This window comes from Ranitomeya variabilis, chromosome 4 (assembly GCF_051348905.1).
Source record: "Ranitomeya variabilis isolate aRanVar5 chromosome 4, aRanVar5.hap1, whole genome shotgun sequence".
Lineage (NCBI taxonomy): Eukaryota > Metazoa > Chordata > Amphibia > Anura > Dendrobatidae > Ranitomeya > Ranitomeya variabilis.
Genome location: NC_135235.1, coordinates 681,169,983 through 681,189,974, shown reverse-complemented (window position 1 = coordinate 681,189,974; position 19,992 = coordinate 681,169,983). Strand labels below are relative to the sequence as shown.

The following is a 19,992-nucleotide window of genomic DNA, read 5'->3' as shown; positions in this document are numbered from 1 at the left end:
AAGAGCATGAATCCATGAGAGGAAGTGATCAGGGAATCCCATCTTTGCAAGAAAAACAGATAAGGCCAAGAAATAGAGTTGAAGGCTTTTTTGATGTCAAGCGATAATATGCTTGGTATATTGCGTTGTTTGCAGTGGTGCAGCAGATGAGAGACCCTTCGTATATTGTCCGATGCTTGTCTATTAGGAACAAAACCCACCTGATCTCTATGTATCAGGGCTCCCAGGCCTGAATTTAGACGTTGAGATAAAATCTTAGCTAATATTTTAAGGTCTACATTTATTAGGGATATTGGTCTATAGTTGGACCATAATAATTGATCGGTATTGGGATCTGGTATCATAGATACAGCTGCTATCAAAGAGGCTCCTCCTGGATTATTACCATCTCGCAGGGAATTAAAATAGTTGGTAAGATGAGGAATTAGGAGAGAGGCATATTTTTTATAGTATAAGGCCGTATATCCGTCTGGACCAGGTTTTTTATTAACTTTCAGTTGCTGGATGGCCAATTCTATGTCTGTAGGGGAGATAGGTTGGTTTAATAAATCAATCATATTCAAACCAAGAGCTGGGAGAGGAATAGAATCTAAGAAGGCGTCCAGTTCCTCTGAATTGACCGTGGTAGTGGCGCTATATAATTGTTTCAGCTTCTGCTGAAACAGTTGGATAATCTGTTGTGGGTTGGATGTAATTCCTGAAGTTGTACGTAGACGTATTGGGGGGCGGGGTTGGGGTAGACATCTTAATCGATGTGCTAAATTGGAATTGTTTTTATTATTGAGAGCATAGAACCGTTGTTGAGACCAGCGTATGTCTCGGTCTGCATTTTCGGATAAGCATAGATCGAATTGTGTTCGAGCATGAGAGAGGTCTTTGTATGTGGTAAGTGAGGGTGAACTTTCCAGCACTGATACCCTGTCCTCCAATTCAGCTATCCTCGCACCTATCTTTTTTCTTACGAGAGGCCTCTTGAATACAGAAACCTCTCAACACTGCCTTATGAGCTTCCCATAAGGAAATTGGTGAAGAAGCCGATTGGAGGTTCAAAGAAAAATATTCTTCGAGGTGATTTTTGAGTTTTTGAGCGGTTTCAGGGTAGGAGAGCAGAGAATCATTCAAAGTCCAGTTAAATGAGCGAAGTTTAGGATGTAGTGTAGTACATATGAGTTGAATTGGGGAATGATCAGACCACAGGGTAGAGAGAATGGAAATGTTTGAGACATTTGGAATAAAGGGTGGATGAACAAAGATATGATCTATTCTAGTATAGACTAAATGATGAGGGTAAAAATACGTATAATCTTTATCCGAAGGATGTAAGTCCCTCCTTAGGTCTACCCAGTGATATTGAGAAAGAAGTTTGTTAAGAGAGGTTGAGTCCGCCGAGGGGTATGGCGGTGGAGGGGTAGGAGATCATGTACTGGCAGACCTATCGAGGCTAGATTTAAGTATGCAGTTGGAATCACCACATAGTAACGTGGTTCCTTGGGCATGTTCGGAGACTAATTCACATAATTGAGAGAAAAAAGCAGTTTGGTGAGTGTTAGGGGCATAGTATGAGACAATGGTCACCAGTTCATCTTAAATGAAACCTGTTATAATTAAGTAACGACCTTCTTTGTCAGCAACTGAAGATTTAAAGACGAAAGGGACAGACCTTTTAAAACAAATGGCAACGCCTTTAGTTTTATTCGGGGCGTTTGCTAAATAAAATAACGGGTAGGAGGCCGACAGAAATTTTGGATAGGAGCTGGCCGAGAAGTGCGTCTCCTGGAGGCAGACCACATCGGCCTGTTGGGACCTATAATAGCGAAAGGCCTTGATACGTTTATGCGGGGAATTAAGACCACGCACATTGTGAGAAATGATCGTTAGCGGCATGGTAAACAGACTATAGACTCGCTTATGGTAGCTATCAGTCGTGGCTTTGGGCAGGAGATAAAATAAACTTTTTGGCATGGGTAAAATAGAACCTTTACACTCATGTGGAAAATGGGGAAGAAATATTGGGTGGTTAGGGCATCATATGTAGGGTGGGTCGGGTACAACAGGAATCTAGGGATAAAAAGGTAAAAAGGGTAACTTCAGCATTGGCAAAGCACAACGTGCTGAGCAGCAGTGTATATAGAGACACTGTAGGGACATATGGATTTGTCAGGGACAGCGCGGTTTAAAGTATAACTAGTAAATATGGCATATAGGTAGGGTGGGGTGGGTTAGAGAAAGCTGGGTATGTGGAACACTAGTATAGCTTAACATAGTGCTGGGTCAACATCGGAGCTGCCAACAGAGCTAACCTCCTACAGGTAGCCACAAGGAGAGATAATTCAAACGTTATAAAAATACTATATTCACTACATAACGTATATTCAACAGCGATAACATGAGGATAGAAATAAATCATTGATGCATAGTAGGAGAAATAAACGTTCACAAGTACTTGTGGATAGGGAAACCTATGAAGTCTTGATATCGAATAAGTGTCTAGTTAAGGCTGTGCGTTCTGGAAAGTCCTAAAAAATAAACTGAAAAGTCAATCATAAATCATAGTATGTAAAGACAATAGTATGCATCAGTAACTTAGGCACGTATATTCTGTTAAACTGTAGGATAATAGAAAGATATAGGTTAACAGTTTCACGAAGGGTCCTTAAGACAACATGCAAAACAGCCCAGCTACGGCTCCGAGCTCCAGGTAGAGCTAGAATAATTGTGGTGTCTCAAGGGGGGGCCGATGAGGCTTGTGGTTCAGGACGACTACCCCCAGACTGCGACAATGATGATGATGGCGGTGAGGTGGACGAGGGAGGATTCATGAGGTGCAATTTGGTGAGGCAGCGGCTTGCGCCCTCAGGAGAAAGGACCGTGTGAACCACTTCACAATGGGTAAACATCAGCTTAAAGGGGAATCCCCAGCGGTACTTAATATTTTTAGAACGTAGAACTTCCAGATAAGGCCTCATTGCCCGTCTTTTAGCAATAGTAGTAGGAGCCAAGTCTGGGAACAGTTCGTAGGTGTGGCCCTGGAAGACCAATGATGTTGATTTTCTTGCCGCCTGTAGAAATTGGTCTTTAGTTTTGTAATAGTGCAGCTTTAATATTATGTTTCTCGGTGGGCCAACAGGTTTCCGTTTACTTAAAGCTCTGTGGATGCGGTCCATCTCTAGACGTTCAATAGAAATGCCAGGTAGAAGTTTTTGGAACAGAGCTGTCGCCGTAGACTGGAGGTCTGTAATGGACTCAGGCAAACCTCTAATTCTAATATTGCTTCTACGGGCTCGATTCTCGAAGTCCTCCAGCTTGTTATTGAGGGTACAAATCTCGTCATGGAGCGACTCAATATCCTTTTCATGAGTGGTCAGATTTACGAGAGTAGAGTCCATTTTGTCCTCCAAGTCAGAGGTACGAGAGCCCAGCTCCCTAATCTCTTTCGTTAAGTCTTTAGTCAATTTATCAGACATTTTGGATAATTCCGTGTGTAAAATAGACTGAAACTGTGAGAGTAGGGCAGTATGATCTGGAGTCGGAGTGTTTGGGTTCCTGGTAGTAGAAGCTGGAATCATTTCAGACTCTGTTCCATCCAGTATGGAGGAGTTGGAGGATTCAGATTGGGAATGTGGCCCAGCAGACATATTGTCCTCTAGGTCCGTTAATGCCTGGAACCTGTTGCTAGCGTACCTGGAATTTGTTCTGCGCTGTTTACTCATGAGAGCGGTGGAATTAGATAGAGAACCGCAGTATTTTAAGACCAGCTTAAAGGGATAGGATCAAGGGGATTGCATGTCACACGCTGTCCCTTTCAGGGATTTGGGGGGTGTTGATTTAAACCATTAGTAAAGTCTCGGTGAGCCGCAGGGACTGGTGTCTAGCGAGCCGGACCGCGTAGATGTGCAGCTATAAAGATGATCTGAAAGCAGCAGATAATATGGGGGCAGTGGTACCAAGTCTTTTATTGTGTAGGTGGATAAGAGAACTGAGTGATCTCATAAGCTTAAATCTTATCAGCAGCTTTGGTATTTGGGCCTTAGGGGTCAATTTCAGCAGTATATTCTTATGTGCTGTCAGCACAATACATAAAAAGAACACAGGGTGGGAGCAGAGAGCTGTGATGCACAAGTTCACTAGGACTTTATGTACTGGCTAGGAATTTCAGCTCGCACCAGCAAACAATGGGGAAGGGGAGGGAACGTTCACCCTCTGCAGCCCAAGAGATCAAATTCCCCCGCTATAGACAGGCACAGGCACATCATTCTTATCTATGGGAATAACAGATGGACAGAACTGGAGAGGTGAGGGCTCTGGAAATGTCTGTAGTGAGATTTATTAATGTGTCTCTCCATAACCAGGATTACACAGTAGTGAAGAAGACCTCTAGTGAGCGCTGTCAGACTGCTACGACCCACAACCGTTTCTCCCATTAAGTGACACACGACAATTATCAAAAACTTGAAAACTTTTATTGGGAAATATAATTATAAAATTTCCATCTTTTACTTTGGGTTAAATTATTTTGGTCGCAGCTTAAAACAGGCAATATCTGCCAACAACTGGGGTGTAGGGAGATTAACTGCCTTCCGGTCTCCCGGGCAGGTATCTTCACCACCAACAAACTCCACCCTTCTGCAGCTGCAACTGAACCAATACATAACAAAAAAGGGAGGGAGGGCGGGAAACAGGTCCGGGTCCAGGGATCCGGATGTGGCGTCGGGAGTTTCCCGGCGCCAAAAGCAGGAGATAAGCCCCGCCCCCTCTGCGGGGAATTAACCCCATATTCCAACTGGCCTCACAGAATGGGAGATCATGCTTTAAAAACACAGGGGGAGGCGCAGCAGTCAGGGGACAGCGGCATAAGCCGCAGTGTCCCGAAGACTGCTACGACCCACAACCGTTTCTCCCATTAAGTGACACACGACAATTATCAAAAACTTGAAAACTTTTATTGGGAAATATAATTATAAAATTTCCATCTTTTACTTTGGGTTAAATTATTTTGGTCGCAGCTTAAAACAGGCAATATCTGCCAACAACTGGGGTGTAGGGAGATTAACTGCCTTCCGGTCTCCCAGACAGGTATCTTCACCACCAACAAACTCTACCCTACCGCCAAGGAGGAGCGAGGACAGTGAGCTACGACCCCCCCAACGAATGAATCGCCTGAACCACACCTTCGCGAAGGCCATTGAGGAAGATATCTAAACCCGCCTCGTTCAAATGAACTCCGTCTGGAAGAAGAAAACCGGAATTGTCTCCCTCCAGACGATGGTGCCGTACAACTACACCATTCTTAAACCTGACGAAGCGTGATATCCTCTGATTCAGAGTGCGTCTGGATCTCTCCATAGCATTCAATTCCCTGGCACCCCACCACACCAGTCTCGGGATTACTTCCGACCAGACTAATCGCATCAATGGAAAAAGCTCGGAAACTTGTCCATGTCGGATCTGATAAGCGTAAGCAGCTCAGCAAGTGGAGACGAAGCCAGGTCGTTCCCTCCGGCATGAACAACAACAATGGCAGGAGATGAGGCCACTCGTGCGATGTGAACTACTTCCGGAAGAACTTGAGACCACATCAGACCTCTCATACCACGCCATATCACGTCCACATCGGCGAAGCCCAATGACCGCCCTCCTGGGCATAATTCAGCACGACGAGCCGCCCAATAGATGTATGAGTGGCCCACAATCCAGACGCTAGGTCGAACACCATCTAGGAAGTAAAGTATACAGTTAGCCAACATTCAATTACCATACAACCCAAGGTATATCTTCCACTGTAGTCCCGAAGAGCTTCTATATATTATTTATTTTTTTTTTTTTATTATTAAAACAAAAACCTTATAACAATAAATCAGGCCTGATGTACCTAGTAAAACAGCGGGATTTCCATCTACCCACCCTTTGAATTTCTGATTCAAATAAACCCGCTCTGGACGCTTCAGTTGCTGCACCTATCCGAAAGGAGTGAGTTCCAAATTCTGCTGTGGGCATTCCCAACAACGACAACGTGCGTCTCAATATGGCTAAGAATTGGCCCGACACTAAAGGGAGACCATTCTCATGAATGAAAAATTGGGCACCATCCTTTCTTACCAACATGTAATTCTTAATTAACGCTAATGGGCAAATATCCTTGTTGATGGCAAATATTGGGAACCAAGTCCCCCTGCCCTCCTGATCAGTTTTAGATTTACATATTCTGATCCTCAAACCATCATCACAAATTAATATATCTTCTCGCCTCCGGCCACCTGACTTAAGGGCAGTAGGTAAAATCTCACTGACCCGCATGGCCCCAAAAAAGGCCAGGCCAAAAGCCGCTGAAGTAAGTGCAGCTTCATATTTAGAGTCACAAGCTGATTCTGTGGTCTTAACTAAGCTGACTAATAAATCGAAGGAGATAGGACGCCTGTTATCGCAGTGTTTATCCACTCGGCGCCAGCCCTTCAGTAGCTGACTGACTAGAAAATGTTTTGTGGAATCTGACCAACCTCGCAGTTTAAAGTGGAAGGCTAAAGCCGATACACGGTTGCGTGCCACCGCACCCGATACTCCCTTGGCATGCAATTTGGATAGAAATGCCATCGTCACCTGCATCCGAGCATCATCCGAGGCCCCCACTGGTTTGTCGGCTGCTAAAAGGCACCACTCCTCCCACGCCTTACCATAGGCTCTCCAGGTCGACGGGGCTACCGACGAACGTATCAACGGAATCAGGTCCCCAGGACATCCCAGATTGAATGTGGACATTCCACCTCCTCCAAACGCTCCTGAAGTCGCAGTCCCGGTAACTCCTGTGAAAAAGTCCCGTTTAACAAATCTATAACAATCTCATTGTTATCGGTCACTGCGTTAGCTTTGAACCAAGCATTGAAAATCAAACTTTTTAAAACTATGAACCTAATTAGGTCTAAAACCAGCGGTGAAGAGGATGATAGGTAGTTTATGGCATGCGCCCCGCCAACGGTTTCAAGTTGTAGTCGAATTCGCTTGTTAGCCAATTGTGGCCCCCAGATTTCGATTGCCACTGCAATAGGGAAAAGCTCAATCAAGGTTGGGTTACCATTCCAGTTCCTGTTCACCCATGAGGCGGGGCGGGCCATTTTGCTGTACATATTTGACTACAAAAACGAACACTGAAACCCGTGTGGCATGACGCCGCAAAAAACAAGCCTATGTCACCGTTTGTACACTCAGCCTCTTGAAAGCACGTCCTACCATTGTAATTGCTGTGGAACAGTTTCCATGTATTTAAATCAGAACACAACTGTGCTGTAATCCTGATCCTATGATGACATTGTTTTACGCCTCTCGTGGCAAACGTCAATCTGCGAGAGAAGATCCTGCCCGCTGGCATGATTCTGCAGGCAAAATTTAAAGAGCCGAGAAGCGACAGCATTTGGGTCAATGTGACTTTGCCAACCGAAATACAGCCGTTAATGAGATCCAACAGTTTGTCAATTTTTTCTTTTGGCAACCTAAATTCCATGGCGACCGAGTCAATTTCAATCCCGAGGAAAGTAATCACTGATACTGGCCCTATCGTCTTCTCGGGGGACAGTGGGACCCCAAAATGTGCCATGGAATCTTTGAACTGGACCAGGGCTATGGAACATACGTCTGAATCGGCTGGACCAACTAACAAAAAGTCATCGAGGTAGTGAGTAATGGCGGTTAGCCGGGTGATCTTGCGTGCAACCCATTCTAAAAACGTGCTGAATAACTCAAAGTAAAAACAGGAAATTGAGCACCCCATCGGGAGGCATGTGTCGTAATAATATAAATCCTCAAACTTAGCTCCCAGTAAGTGGTGACAATCCGGGTGAACCGGGAGTAGACGGAAAGCGGATTCTATATCCGATTTGGCCATAAGGGCCCCCGGACCGGCATTTCTGACTAGCTCAACCGCTTTGTCGAAGGAAATATAAGTAACGGCTGTGTCCTCACTGGGTATACCATCGTTAACCGACACCCCTTTGGGGTAGGACAGGTGGTGAATTAACCGGTATTTTCCTACATCTTTTTTGGGGACTACACCCAGGGGTGAAACACGTAAATTAGGGAAAGGAAGGGACTTGAAGGGGCCCCGAAAGCGACCCAACCTGATTTCCTTGTCCAATTTCTCTGCTAATACGTTGGGTAATTCCCTTGCTGATTTTAAATTCGGGGCTGACTGTGGCTCATGGGACCAATGAAACGGAATGAAAAAACCGTAGGAGAAACGGAAACGCAGTTGTGCCGCAGCCGATTTATTGGGGTATTTGTCCAGCCACGGCCCCATTCTTTTTACGCTCACTGGCGTCGTGAACCTCTCCTGTAGGGTTTTTTTTTCCGATATTAGCTTTTTGAGGCGGACGTGTACATTTTGCCATGGGGTGGGATCCTCCGCACGCTGAACACTCATGTCTATATTTGCAAAGGCCGTAGAACTTACAGTGTCCCTCATTAAATAACCAGCATGAACCTGGTCTACGAATGGATGCTGCTGCCGTGCTGCTATTGGACCCAGCAGCGGGCCCGAGAAAGGATTGGGTTGTTTTTTGAGCCATCATCAGGCGGAGCCACGAATCCGTGGCTTTCACTCCCCAACCTAATTGGGGATTGACGGCCAATCGACGGCGAAAATCTTCATCATATTTCCACCATGCCGATCCCCCGTGGGCCTTATAGGAATTGTAAATGCTATCTAAATATATAAATAGCTCTGAGCACCTTTCGGGGTGTTTTTCCCCCATAACGCAGCCTAGAACCGCAAAAGCTTGCAACCAGTTATTAATGGTTTTCGCTACTTTTGGTTTCCGTTCATGCGTTTTATCACCCAACCGCCTCTCTCTGTCGATAGAGTGCTGGTCCGTGGAAACCAGGGACCATATATCGACGAACTCATTAGCCCAAATTTGTTCTCTGATGCTACTGTCTAAGTGAGCCCCTAACGGAGGGACACCGCAAAAAAGGCCATCCTTATAAACGTCCGGGCGAGGAGGGGGAGGTTGCCTGCACAAGCCTGCTGGTTGTAGCAATTTTGGGTTCACATAGATTCTATTCGCTGTGTTTGCATTGGCTACTGTGTCTGAGAGGTTGGCGTTGGTTCTATCCCCGCCCCATGCCCCAACAAAGGGGTACTCACCACTTGGCGCACCAGCTTCCGTACGGCTTGCCTCCCGTGCCACGGGAGTCATCGAACCTTGACGCTCCGTGTGATGCATGGACCTATGGCGAGAAGACTCCTGCCTGTGCGACCTGCCTGATGAACTACCGGATGACGAAGGCGAGCGCCATCTCGAGGCTCTAGACCGCCTACTGCGCCGGCTGGACCTGGATCTATACGAACGTCGCTTGCTATCATAACGATCGCGCTTCCTATGTCTGCTTCTACGGTGCTCCCTGGGGGATGATGACGATGATGATCTGCGCGCAAGGCGGATACCCGCAGTCTGTCTGTTGTCAAGAGCTGGGGTGCCAGCACCCTGAATTGGGGCACGAACACTGGTTGCCATCAGCGATAGCGATGCTGGGGCGTTCTGATGTTCGACTGACGCCGCCTGAGAGGGATCTGTTTGCCCGCCCGGTATTTGTGAAAATGGAGTACTAAAGATGAGTGGGTATGAGGGAAAATGTGTCTCACCCCCTACGCTTGACTGGGAATACACACCTTGTTGTCCGGGCGCTAATATTTGAGATGATTCCACATTTTTCTGTGCTGGCGCTGTCATAACCCTGCTCCTGTCAGCATTATCAATAGCTTCCCCCACGTTCCTTGAATGTGGTGAGATGCCTCCCTGTGGGGCCACTGCCTCCTTTTCTGCTGCACCTGAGTCCTGTGAGGAAGCAGACGTACCCTGGGTTCCCCCCATGCTATTCCCGAATGATTGTGCCGCTCCTGTTAACAGCGCTGGCACTTGTGGAGCCGTACCCCTTCTGATATTATCCGGGGCAAAAGGGGCTGCAAGGATTGTGTCCTGTAACGCCGACCCCTGAGCGTCCCCCACCTGAGGTAAGAAACCTCTTCCCGCCTCACTAACGCGCCTGGCGCCCTGAGTAGAAGATGCGCGCACACGCGAGCTGCGCGCGCTCTTTTTTGAACATAGTAGTGAGCGCTGTCAGACTGCTACGACCCACAACCGTTTCTCCCATTAAGTGACACACGACAATTATCAAAAACTTGAAAACTTTTATTGGGAAATATAATTATAAAATTTCCATCTTTTACTTTGGGTTAAATTATTTTGGTCGCAGCTTAAAACAGGCAATATCTGCCAACAACTGGGGTGTAGGGAGATTAACTGCCTTCCGGTCTCCCGGGCAGGTATCTTCACCACCAACAAACTCCACCTTTCCGCAGCTGCAACTGAACCAATACATAACAAAAAAGGGAGGGAGGGCGGGAAACAGGTCCGGGTCCAGGGATCCGGATGTGGCGTCGGGAGTTTCCCGGCGCCAAAAGCAGGAGATAAGCCCCGCCCCCTCTGCGGGGAATTAACCCCATATTCCAACTGGCCTCACAGAATGGGAGATCATGCTTTAAAAACACAGGGGGAGGCGCAGCAGTCAGGGGACAGCGGCATAAGCCGCAGTGTCCCGAAGGACCCTGTGTCTGAGGGATGGGGAAGACCTCTGAGCCCAATCAAGGGACCTCCACCTCACCCCCTGATACATGAGGACATCAATGACCAGAAGATCCTAGAACTCACCTACAAGATGATTGAGTTGCTGACTGGAGAGGTGACACTGCTGGGAATGCTGGGACATTATACCGTAACGCTATGAAGGGATCGGGGGATGACGGTATCATTGTATGTGTCAGGTTCCTATAAGATGTCAGGATGTCGCCGTCTATTTCTTCATGGAGGAGTGGGAGTATTTAGAAGAACACAAAGATCTGTACAAGGATGTCATGATGGAGGTTCCCCAGCCCCTCACATCACCAGGTAATAGACAGGACTAAATACACACGGTCTATAATTATCTGTATGTAAAGAATGAATTCAGTCCCTGTATGTGTTTCCTCTAGATCAACCCAGTAAGAGGACAACACCAGAGACAGCAAACATGTCTAGCTTATTTTTTATCTAAGTGTTGAAAAAAAATTCCAAACTTTGCTAAACAAAAAAAAAAATTGTGCCATTTTCCGATACCCGTAGCGTCTCCATTTTTCGTGATCTTCGGTTGGGTGAGGGCTTATTTTTTGCGTGCCGAGCTGACGATTTTAATGATACCATTTTGGTGCAGATGCGATCTTTTGATCGCCCATTATTGCATTTTAATTCAATTTCATGGCGACCAAAAAAATCAAAATTATACTTAACAAAAAAGTGTGAAACAACTGAAAATATGTCTTATATTCTAGGTTCTTCAAAGTAGCCACCTTTTGCTTTGATGACTGCTTTGCACACTCTTGGCATTCTCTTGATGCTCTTCAAGAGGTAGTCACCAGAAATCCTTTTCACTTCACAGGTGTGCCCTGTCAGGTTTAATAAGTGGGATTCCTTGCCTTATAAATGGCGTTGGGATCATCAGTTGTGTTGAGCAGAAGTCTGGAGGTTACACAGCTGATAGTCCTACTGAATAGACTGTTAGAATTTGTATTATGGCAATAAAAAAGCCGCTCAGTAAAGAAAAATGAGTGGACATCATTACTTTAAGAAATGAAGGTCAGTCAGTCCTAAAAATTGGGAAAACTTTGAGTGTCCCCAAGTGCAGTTGCAAAAACCATTAAGCGCTACAAAGAAACTGGCTCACATGAGGACCGCCCCAGGAAAGGAAGACCAAGAGTCACCTCTGCTTCTGAGGATAAGTTTATCTGAGTCACCAGCCTCAGAAATCGCAGGTTAACAGCAGCTCAGATTAGAGACCAGGTCAATGCCACACAGAGTTCTAGCAGCAGACACATCTCTACAACAACTGTTAAGAGGAGACTTTGTGCAGCAGGCCTTCATGGTAAAATAGCTGCTAGGAAACCACTGCTAAGGACAGGCAACAAGCTGAAGAGACTTGTTTGGGCTAAAGAACACAAGGAATGGACATTAGACCAGTGGAAATCTGTGCTTTGGTCTGATGAGTGCAAATTTGAGATCTTTGGTTCCAACTACCGTGTCTTTGTGCGACGCAGAAAAGGTGAACGGATGGACTCTGCATGCCTGGTTCCCACCATGAAGCATGGAGGAGGAGGTGTGATGGTGTGAGGGTGCTTTGCTGGTGACACTGTTGGGGATTTATTAAAAATTGAAGGCATACTGAACCAGCATGACTACCACATCCACAGTCACCAGACCTGAACCCAATCGAGATGGTTTGGGGTGAGCTGGACAGCAGAGTGAAGGCAAAAGGGCCAACAAGTGCTAAGCATCTCTGGGAACGCCTTCAAGATTGTTGGAAGACAATTTCCTATGACTCCCTCTTGAAGCTCATCAAGAGAATGCCAAGAGTGTGCAAATCAGTCATCAAAGCAAAAGGTGGCTATTTTGAAGAACCTAGAATATAAGACATATTGTCAGTTGTTTCACACTTTTTTGTTAAGTATATAATTCCACATGTGTTAATTCATAGTTTGGTGCCTTCAGTGTAAATTTACAATTTTGATAGTCATGAAAATACAGAATAATCTTTAAATGAGAAGGTATGTCCAAACTTTTGGTCTGTACTGAACCTATTCTATGTGTAGACATTTATTTTATCTATTCTATTCTAACTTGTCAGTGTGATTTTACTGTACAACGCACTGAATTGCCGGCTTTTCTCTAGAACACCGGTGCATATTTCTCGCAAGTCACACTGATGGTCCGTGTGTAATCCGTATTTTTCTCGCCCCCATAGACTTGCATTGGAGGATTTTTTTGTGCAATACCCTGACAAACGGAACATGCTGCGATTTTCTCAGCCCATAAAATACGGCCGAGAAATATATGCCACATAGGAGCTGCCCCATAGAGAAACATTGGTCCGTGTGCAATGCATTTTTTTTGCGCTTGTCATACGTCCGTAAAACTCTGTAGTGTGACCCCGGCTTTAGGATTATAAAGTTGTATCCTTTAGTGTCTCTCATCTGGCACTATAGGGTATAGGGTATTTAACCCCTTTACCCGAAGCTTGTTTTCACCTTCCTGACCAGACCAATTTTTTCATTTCGCTCCACTGTCACTTTGAGGTTATAACTCTAGACGTTTGAATGGATCCTAGTGATTCTGAAATTGCTTTTTTTTGTGACATGTTTGTACTTCATAATACTCCTAAAATGTATTTGATATGATTCTTATTTGTGAAAAAATTGGAAACTTGTCAAAAAGTTTTCAAACTTTGAATTTTCATGCCCTTAAAGGGAAGGTGCCGTGATTTTAATTTTTGTATTAATAGTTATTGATTATATAATCAATTATTTTTAATACAAAATTAAATGTACTACACTCTGATAGTTTTTTATTTATTCAGTTTTAGTGAACCTGATGTGTGAAAGTAGCCTTAGGCCGGCGTCACACTGGCGTGTTTTACAGACGTATGAGAGGCGCAGAAAATACGGATTGCATACGGTACAATGATTCTCTATGGCCCTGCTCCTATCTGCCGTATTTTACTGATTCGTATTATACGTGTCACGGGGGTACTGGGCAGAATACAGCTGATTTCCCGGGCCCCTGCAATATCCCTCAGACTAGTGAAACCCTGTCTGTCCCTCTGTAGTCCTTTAAAGCTTGCCTCTCAGGACCAGAGATGTTAAACATCCTAGCTTTAGGCAATTTGGCCCCAGGTTTAAACCTGATAGTACAGTCATAGGGGCGATGTGGTGGCAATTCTGAGCAACCCTTCTCTGAGAACACATCCGCGAAATCCAGCAGTGACTCAGGAATGCTAGGAGTCACGGCAGACACACATGTGGCCAGGCAATTCTCCTGGCAAAATCCGCTCCACTGGATTATGTCCTGAGTTTTCCAGTCAATCACCGGGTTATGCAAAGATAACCATGGAAAACCCAAAACCATTTGTGCAGGAAGATTACTGAGCACCCTACATGTAACCTGATCGAAATGTAGTACCCCAATGTGGAGTTTCACTTCAGCCACAAACTCAGTAATTTCCCCCTGTGGGAGAGGAGCAGCATTGATGGTGACCACCTGGATAGGATGAGGCAGTTTTTTGACCGTGAACCCGGCATTGCGCGCAAACTCCTCATCAATGACATTAGTGGCCGAACCACTATCCACAAAAACAGTGATAGGCATCTCTCTGCCAGCGACCATAACCCTGGCAGGGAGCATACATTGAGAGACCACAATGGAAGATATGCATGAACTCAGATTAGTCTCCTCCACACCCTCTGAGCTTAGTAGTTTTCCGCCGATGCGCTTTTTCTTAGGTAACAGAGGTCAAGCATTTACATAATGCCCATCTTTACCACAGTAAAAACAGGCTCCCTGCTTCCTGAGCGAGGGGACACGAGGATGTGACACCCCTGCGATTTGCATAGGCTCCATGGGCTCACCTGCAGCAACCTCACATGCACCTACGCCTTCACCCAAAGGCGACGTCTCTTGCACCCCCTGACGCAAACGGCGATCAATGCGAACAACAAGACTCATAGCAGACTCTAGAGAAGCAGGAGTCTCATACATCAGAAGGGCTTGTTTAACCCTTCTCGAAACCCCATGAACAAATTGACTCCGCAGCGCCGGGTCATTCCACTGCGTGTCCACCGCCCAGCGGCGAAATTCAGAACAGTAATCCTCTGCCATTCGCTCCCCCTGGTGGAGAGCGCGAATTTTAGATTCTGCTAAAGCCAATCTGTCAGGATCATCATAAATGAGTCCAAGAGCAGAAAAAAACCTCTCCACTGAGTTAAATGCAACTAAAAACGCACCACGCCGCAGACACACAGGAAAACACTATAATGTGCACAGGGCAAAACAAATACAAATATAGGAAGGAAAAATATGACGAAGGATAATACACCACCAGATACGATATTTCCTTTCCTAGACCACCACTCCAGACTGAGATCACCAGGCACAAGACACAAGCTATAATCGGCGACGCCCAAAGTTCAGTATTTAAAGGCAGTGGGTGAGACCCAGCCTCCAATCCGAGTACCAGCTAGATTAACCCCCGAATAACCTAGATGAAATCTAGCCGGCGCCACTGAGAAAAGTGGACAAATGCGGAATTACCGCTGTCTGTCGGACGCCCTAGTGTGAATAGCGTCCGACATGACAATACGGTCTTATACGGCCTTAGAAAATCGCAGCATGCTGCGTTTGTCAGCGTATTGCGCAAAAAATCCGCCAATGAAAGTCTATGGGGGCGAGAAAATTATGGATTACACACGGACCATGCGTGTGACTTGCGAGAAATACGCAGCGGTGTTCTCTAGAAAAGCCAGCAATTCAGTGCGGTATACAGTAAAATCACACTGACAGAATAGAATAGAATAGGTAGAATAAATGTGTACGCATAGAATAGGTATATATATATGTCAGTGAGACACATATATATATATATATATATATATATATATATATATATATATATATATATATATATATATATATATATATATATATATATATATATATATATATATTTAATTCAGCGCAAGATAGCATAAAAGCCGGTAATTCAATTGCCGGCTTTTGTTCTCTCCTTCACAAACCCGACAGGATATGAGACATGGTTTACATACAGTAAACCATCTCATATCCCTTTTTTTTTATTACATATTCCTCTTTACTAATGTAACAAGTGTCTGTGTGTAAAATTTTGAAGCTCTAGCTATTAAAGGGTTAAATCCTGGAAAAAATTGGCGTGGGCTCCCACGCAATTTTCTCCGCCAGAGTGGGAAAGCCAGTGACTGAGGGCAGATATTAATAGCCTAAGGAGGTACAATGGCTATAGGACCCCCCCTGGCTAAAAACATCTGCCCCCAGCCACCCCAGAAAAGGCACATCTGGAAGATGCGACTATTCTGGCACTTAGCCTCTCTCTTCCCACTCCCGTTTAGTGGTGGGATATGGGGTAATGAAGGTTTAATGTCACCTTGCTATTGTAAGGTGACATTAAGCCAGGTTAATAATGGAGAGGCGTCAATTATGACACCTATCCATTATTAATCCAATAGTATGAAATGGTTAATAAAACACACACACATTATTAAAAAGTATTTTAATGAAATAAAGACACAGGGTGTTTTAATATTTTATTATACTCTCAATCCACCTGAAGACCCTTGTCATCTGAAATAAAGTTAAACAAAAAAAACAACAGTATTCCATACCTTCCGTCGATCTGTCATTCCCACGCTGTAAATCCATCTGCTATCTTGCGCTGAATTAGATATAACTATATATGTGTCTCACTGACATATATATATATCTATATATAGACTGTATATATGTTTTTAGGAATATTTTAGCCGATGGATCCATGATATGTCCATTTTGTAAGCCTGCGCAAAAAAATCGCCGTACGGAAGCCATACGGATACATTTGTCCGTAAAAATGGCATCCTCGCATTGAATACGGAACAGTGTTTTGGGAAAATTACTGCGTATTACGGCCGTAAAATATGGACCATATTTCCGTACGCTGAGTGTGACGCCGGCCTTACATTGAGGCCGCTCCTCCTGCCTCTCAGCTGTGACCAGGGCAGGCCCACTGAGCTGCTAAGTCACAGCTATGGGAGGAGATCGCGGCCATTTTGTTTGCTGTGGGCTGCGATGACAGAAGGTTGAGGAGAAGCTGCTGAGAGCGAGGGTTTGGGGTAAGTATCTGCAGCACTAGCAGTGATCGCAGCCTGTAATTAGTTTTACAGTACAGGCTGCGATCACTGCCGACCTGCGCTGTCTTGCTGAAAGCTTCCTCCCTCAGTCCACGGGCAGGAAATCACCCAGCAGCAGCGAGTCTCCCTGTACATGGAGCGTTATGTCTGCTGCTTTTCTGCGCAGCACTGATTTGTGGCTGGAGCCTGGATGTGTTGCACTTCATCACCCTGACACAGTGACTGTAGGTGCAGCCTGGAGTCCGAGGCTCCATGTTTCTAATAATAGAGCAATTCTCTTCAGCACAGGATCCCTGCCTGGTTACAAGGGGCAGCACCGAGGCTGGCCTGTAATGGTTAACTCTTCCCTGCCTGCTGTGCATAGTGCGGGGGGATCAGTGTGCTGACAGGCAGCAGCCTGGGGGCTTCACTTATGGATCAGGTGGGGGGTCTGCACAGTGTAAAGAGGTGGGGTGGATCCAGGGTTCTGCAGAAGGTCTGACAGCCGCCCTGGCACATGTCCATCTCCTGGGAGCGCCATAATAATACTGTTCTAACACTTGGGCTATGGTTGGCACAAGGGAGCAGACCCCAGGGGGTGATGACACTCAGCAAGCTCTAGCTGCTGTGTCACTACAAGTCCCAGCATGCCAGGACTGAGCTCCTAAGTGTTGTAGTCCGGCAGCTCCTCAGGTCTCCTGCCTGATCATCCTACTATACATTCCAGAGCAGAGGGCAGGTGGCAGCAGTCTGAGACTAGTGATCCAGGGAGCAGAAGAGGAAAGACTGAGGCTGGGCCCTGACACCCACCCTAAGCTCACTGACACTCGCCCCATGCCCCCTGACACCCACCCCATACTCCCTGACACCTATCTCATTCTCCCTGAAACTCACCTCAATCTCACTGACACCCCAAGCCTGGTGTCTTTCAGGACAAGCTGTGAGGATCGTCACCAGAGGCGTACATACAAATCATAGGGCGACATAGCATAAGGTCTAATTGCCCCCCCCCCAAAAAAAAATAAATAAATAATAATTGTGGGGGTCACAGAAGGGCATAGCTCACAACTACTTTCCTGCCTTTACATAATAAATATACCGCCATATATATTTATTACATAGTACTGCCATATAGGTCATACAGTCATGGCCAAAAGTATTCACACCCCTGCAATTCTGTCAGATAATACTCAGTTTCTTCCTGAAAATGATTGCAAACACAAATTCTTTGTTATTATTATCTTCATTTAATTTGTCTTAAATTAAAAAAACACAAAAAGAATTGTCCTAAAGCCAAATTGGATATAATTCCACACCAAACATAGAAAAGGGGGTGGACAAAAGTATTGGCACTGTTCGAAAAATCATGTGATGCTTCTCTAATTTGTGTAATTAACAGCACCTGTAACTTACCTGTGGCACCTAACAGGTGTTGGCAATAACTAAATCACACTTGCAGCCAGTTGACATGGATTAAAGTTGACTCAACCTCTGTCCTGTGTCCTTGTGTGTACCACATTGAGCATGGAGAAAAGAAAGAAGACCAAAGAACTGTCTGAAGACTTGAGAAACCAAATTGTGAGGAAGCATGAGCAATCTCAAGGCTACAAGTCCATCTCCAAAGACCTGAATGTTCCTGTGTCTACCGTGCGCAGTGTCATCAAGAAGTTTAAAGCCCATGGCACTGTGGCTAACCTCCCTAGATGTGGACAGAAAAGAAAAATTGACAAGAGATTTCAACGCAAGATTGTGCGGATGTTGGATAAAGAACCTCGACTAACATCCAAACAAGTTCAAGCTGCCCTGCAGTCCGAGGGTACAACAGTGTCCACCCTTACTATCCGTCGGCGTCTGAAAGAAAAGGGACTGTATGGTAGGAGACCCAGGAAGACCCCACTTCTTACCCCGAGACACAAAAATGCCAGGCTGGAGTTTGCCAAAACTTACCTGAAAAAGCCTAAAACATTTTGGAATAATGTTCTCTGGTCAGATGAGACAAAAGTAGAGCTTTTTGGGCAAAGGCATCAACATAGAGTTTACAGGAGAAAAAAAGAGGCATTCAAAGAAAAGGACACGGTCCCTACAGTCAAACATGGCGGAGGTTCCCTGATGTTTTGGGGTTGCTTTGCTGCCTCTGGCACTGGACTGCTTGACCGTGTGCATGGCATTATGAAGTCTGAAGACTACCAACAAATTTTGCAGCATAATGTAGGGCCCAGTGTGAGAAAGCTGGGTCTCCCTCAGAGGTCATGGGTCTTCCAGCAGGACAATGACCCAAAACACACTTCAAAAAGCACTAGAAAATGGTCTGAGAGACAGCACTGGAGACTTCTAAGGTGGCCAGCAATGAATCCAGACCTGAATCCCATAGAACACCTGTGGAGAGATCTAAAAATGGCAGTTTGGAGAAGGCACCCTTCAAATATCAGGGACCTGGAGCAGTTTGCCAAAGAAGAATGGTCTAAAATTCCATCAGAGCATTGTAAGAAACTCACTGATGGTTACCGGAAGCGGTTGGTCGCAGTTATTTTGGCTAAAGGTTCTGCAACCAAGTATTAGGCTGAGGGTGCCAATACTTTTGTCTGGCCCATTTTTGGAGTTTTGTGTGAAATGATCAATGTTTTGCTTTTTGATTCATTCTCTTTTGTGGTTTTTCATTTAAGACAAATTAAATGAAGATAATAATACCAAAGAATTTGTGTTTGCAATCATTTTCAGGAAGAAACTGAGTATTATCTGACAGAATTGCTGGGGTGTGAATACTTTTGGCCAAGACTGTACATAATGCCGCCAGATATATCTATTACATAATACTGTAATATGGACCGCACGTTTTGTTGCCACATATATTTTTAACATAATGCTGCCATATAGATCAAACATAATACTGCTGGATATATTTATTACATTGCACTGCCATATAGACCACACTTGATGCCGCTAATTATTATGTGTGACCTGTATGATGGCATTATGTGTGATTTATATGACAGTATTATATGTGATATGTATGGTTGTATTATGTTTGATCAGTATGGCGCAATAACATAAGAACTATAATATAATATTGCACGCCCCACTTTTCAGTTATTGAATTTCCACAAAAATTTAAAATAACCAATAAATTTTGTTCAACTTCACAATTGTGTTCCACTTGTTGTTGATTCTTCACCAAAAATTTACATTTGGTATCTTTATGATTGACGCATGATATGTGGGAAATGGTTGAAAAGTTCCAGGGAGCCGAA

At 45.0% G+C, this 19,992-nt stretch overlaps 1 protein-coding gene across 3 annotated transcripts in view; it reads left to right on the top strand.

Moving 5' to 3' along the window:
• LOC143766361 (oocyte zinc finger protein XlCOF7.1-like) overlaps nucleotides 1–19,992 on the top strand; it is a 76,290-nt gene that overhangs the window by 31,747 nt on the left and 24,551 nt on the right. Inside the window, exon 1 of one of the 3 annotated variants that reach the window (XM_077253995.1) lies at nucleotides 16,675–16,747. The exons of the other annotated variants lie outside the window; for them this stretch is intronic. The gene's annotated coding sequence lies outside the window, so the exon portion shown is untranslated. Of the gene's footprint in view, nucleotides 1–16,674; nucleotides 16,748–19,992 lie in introns of those variants that run through there. 3 annotated transcript variants of the gene reach the window in all.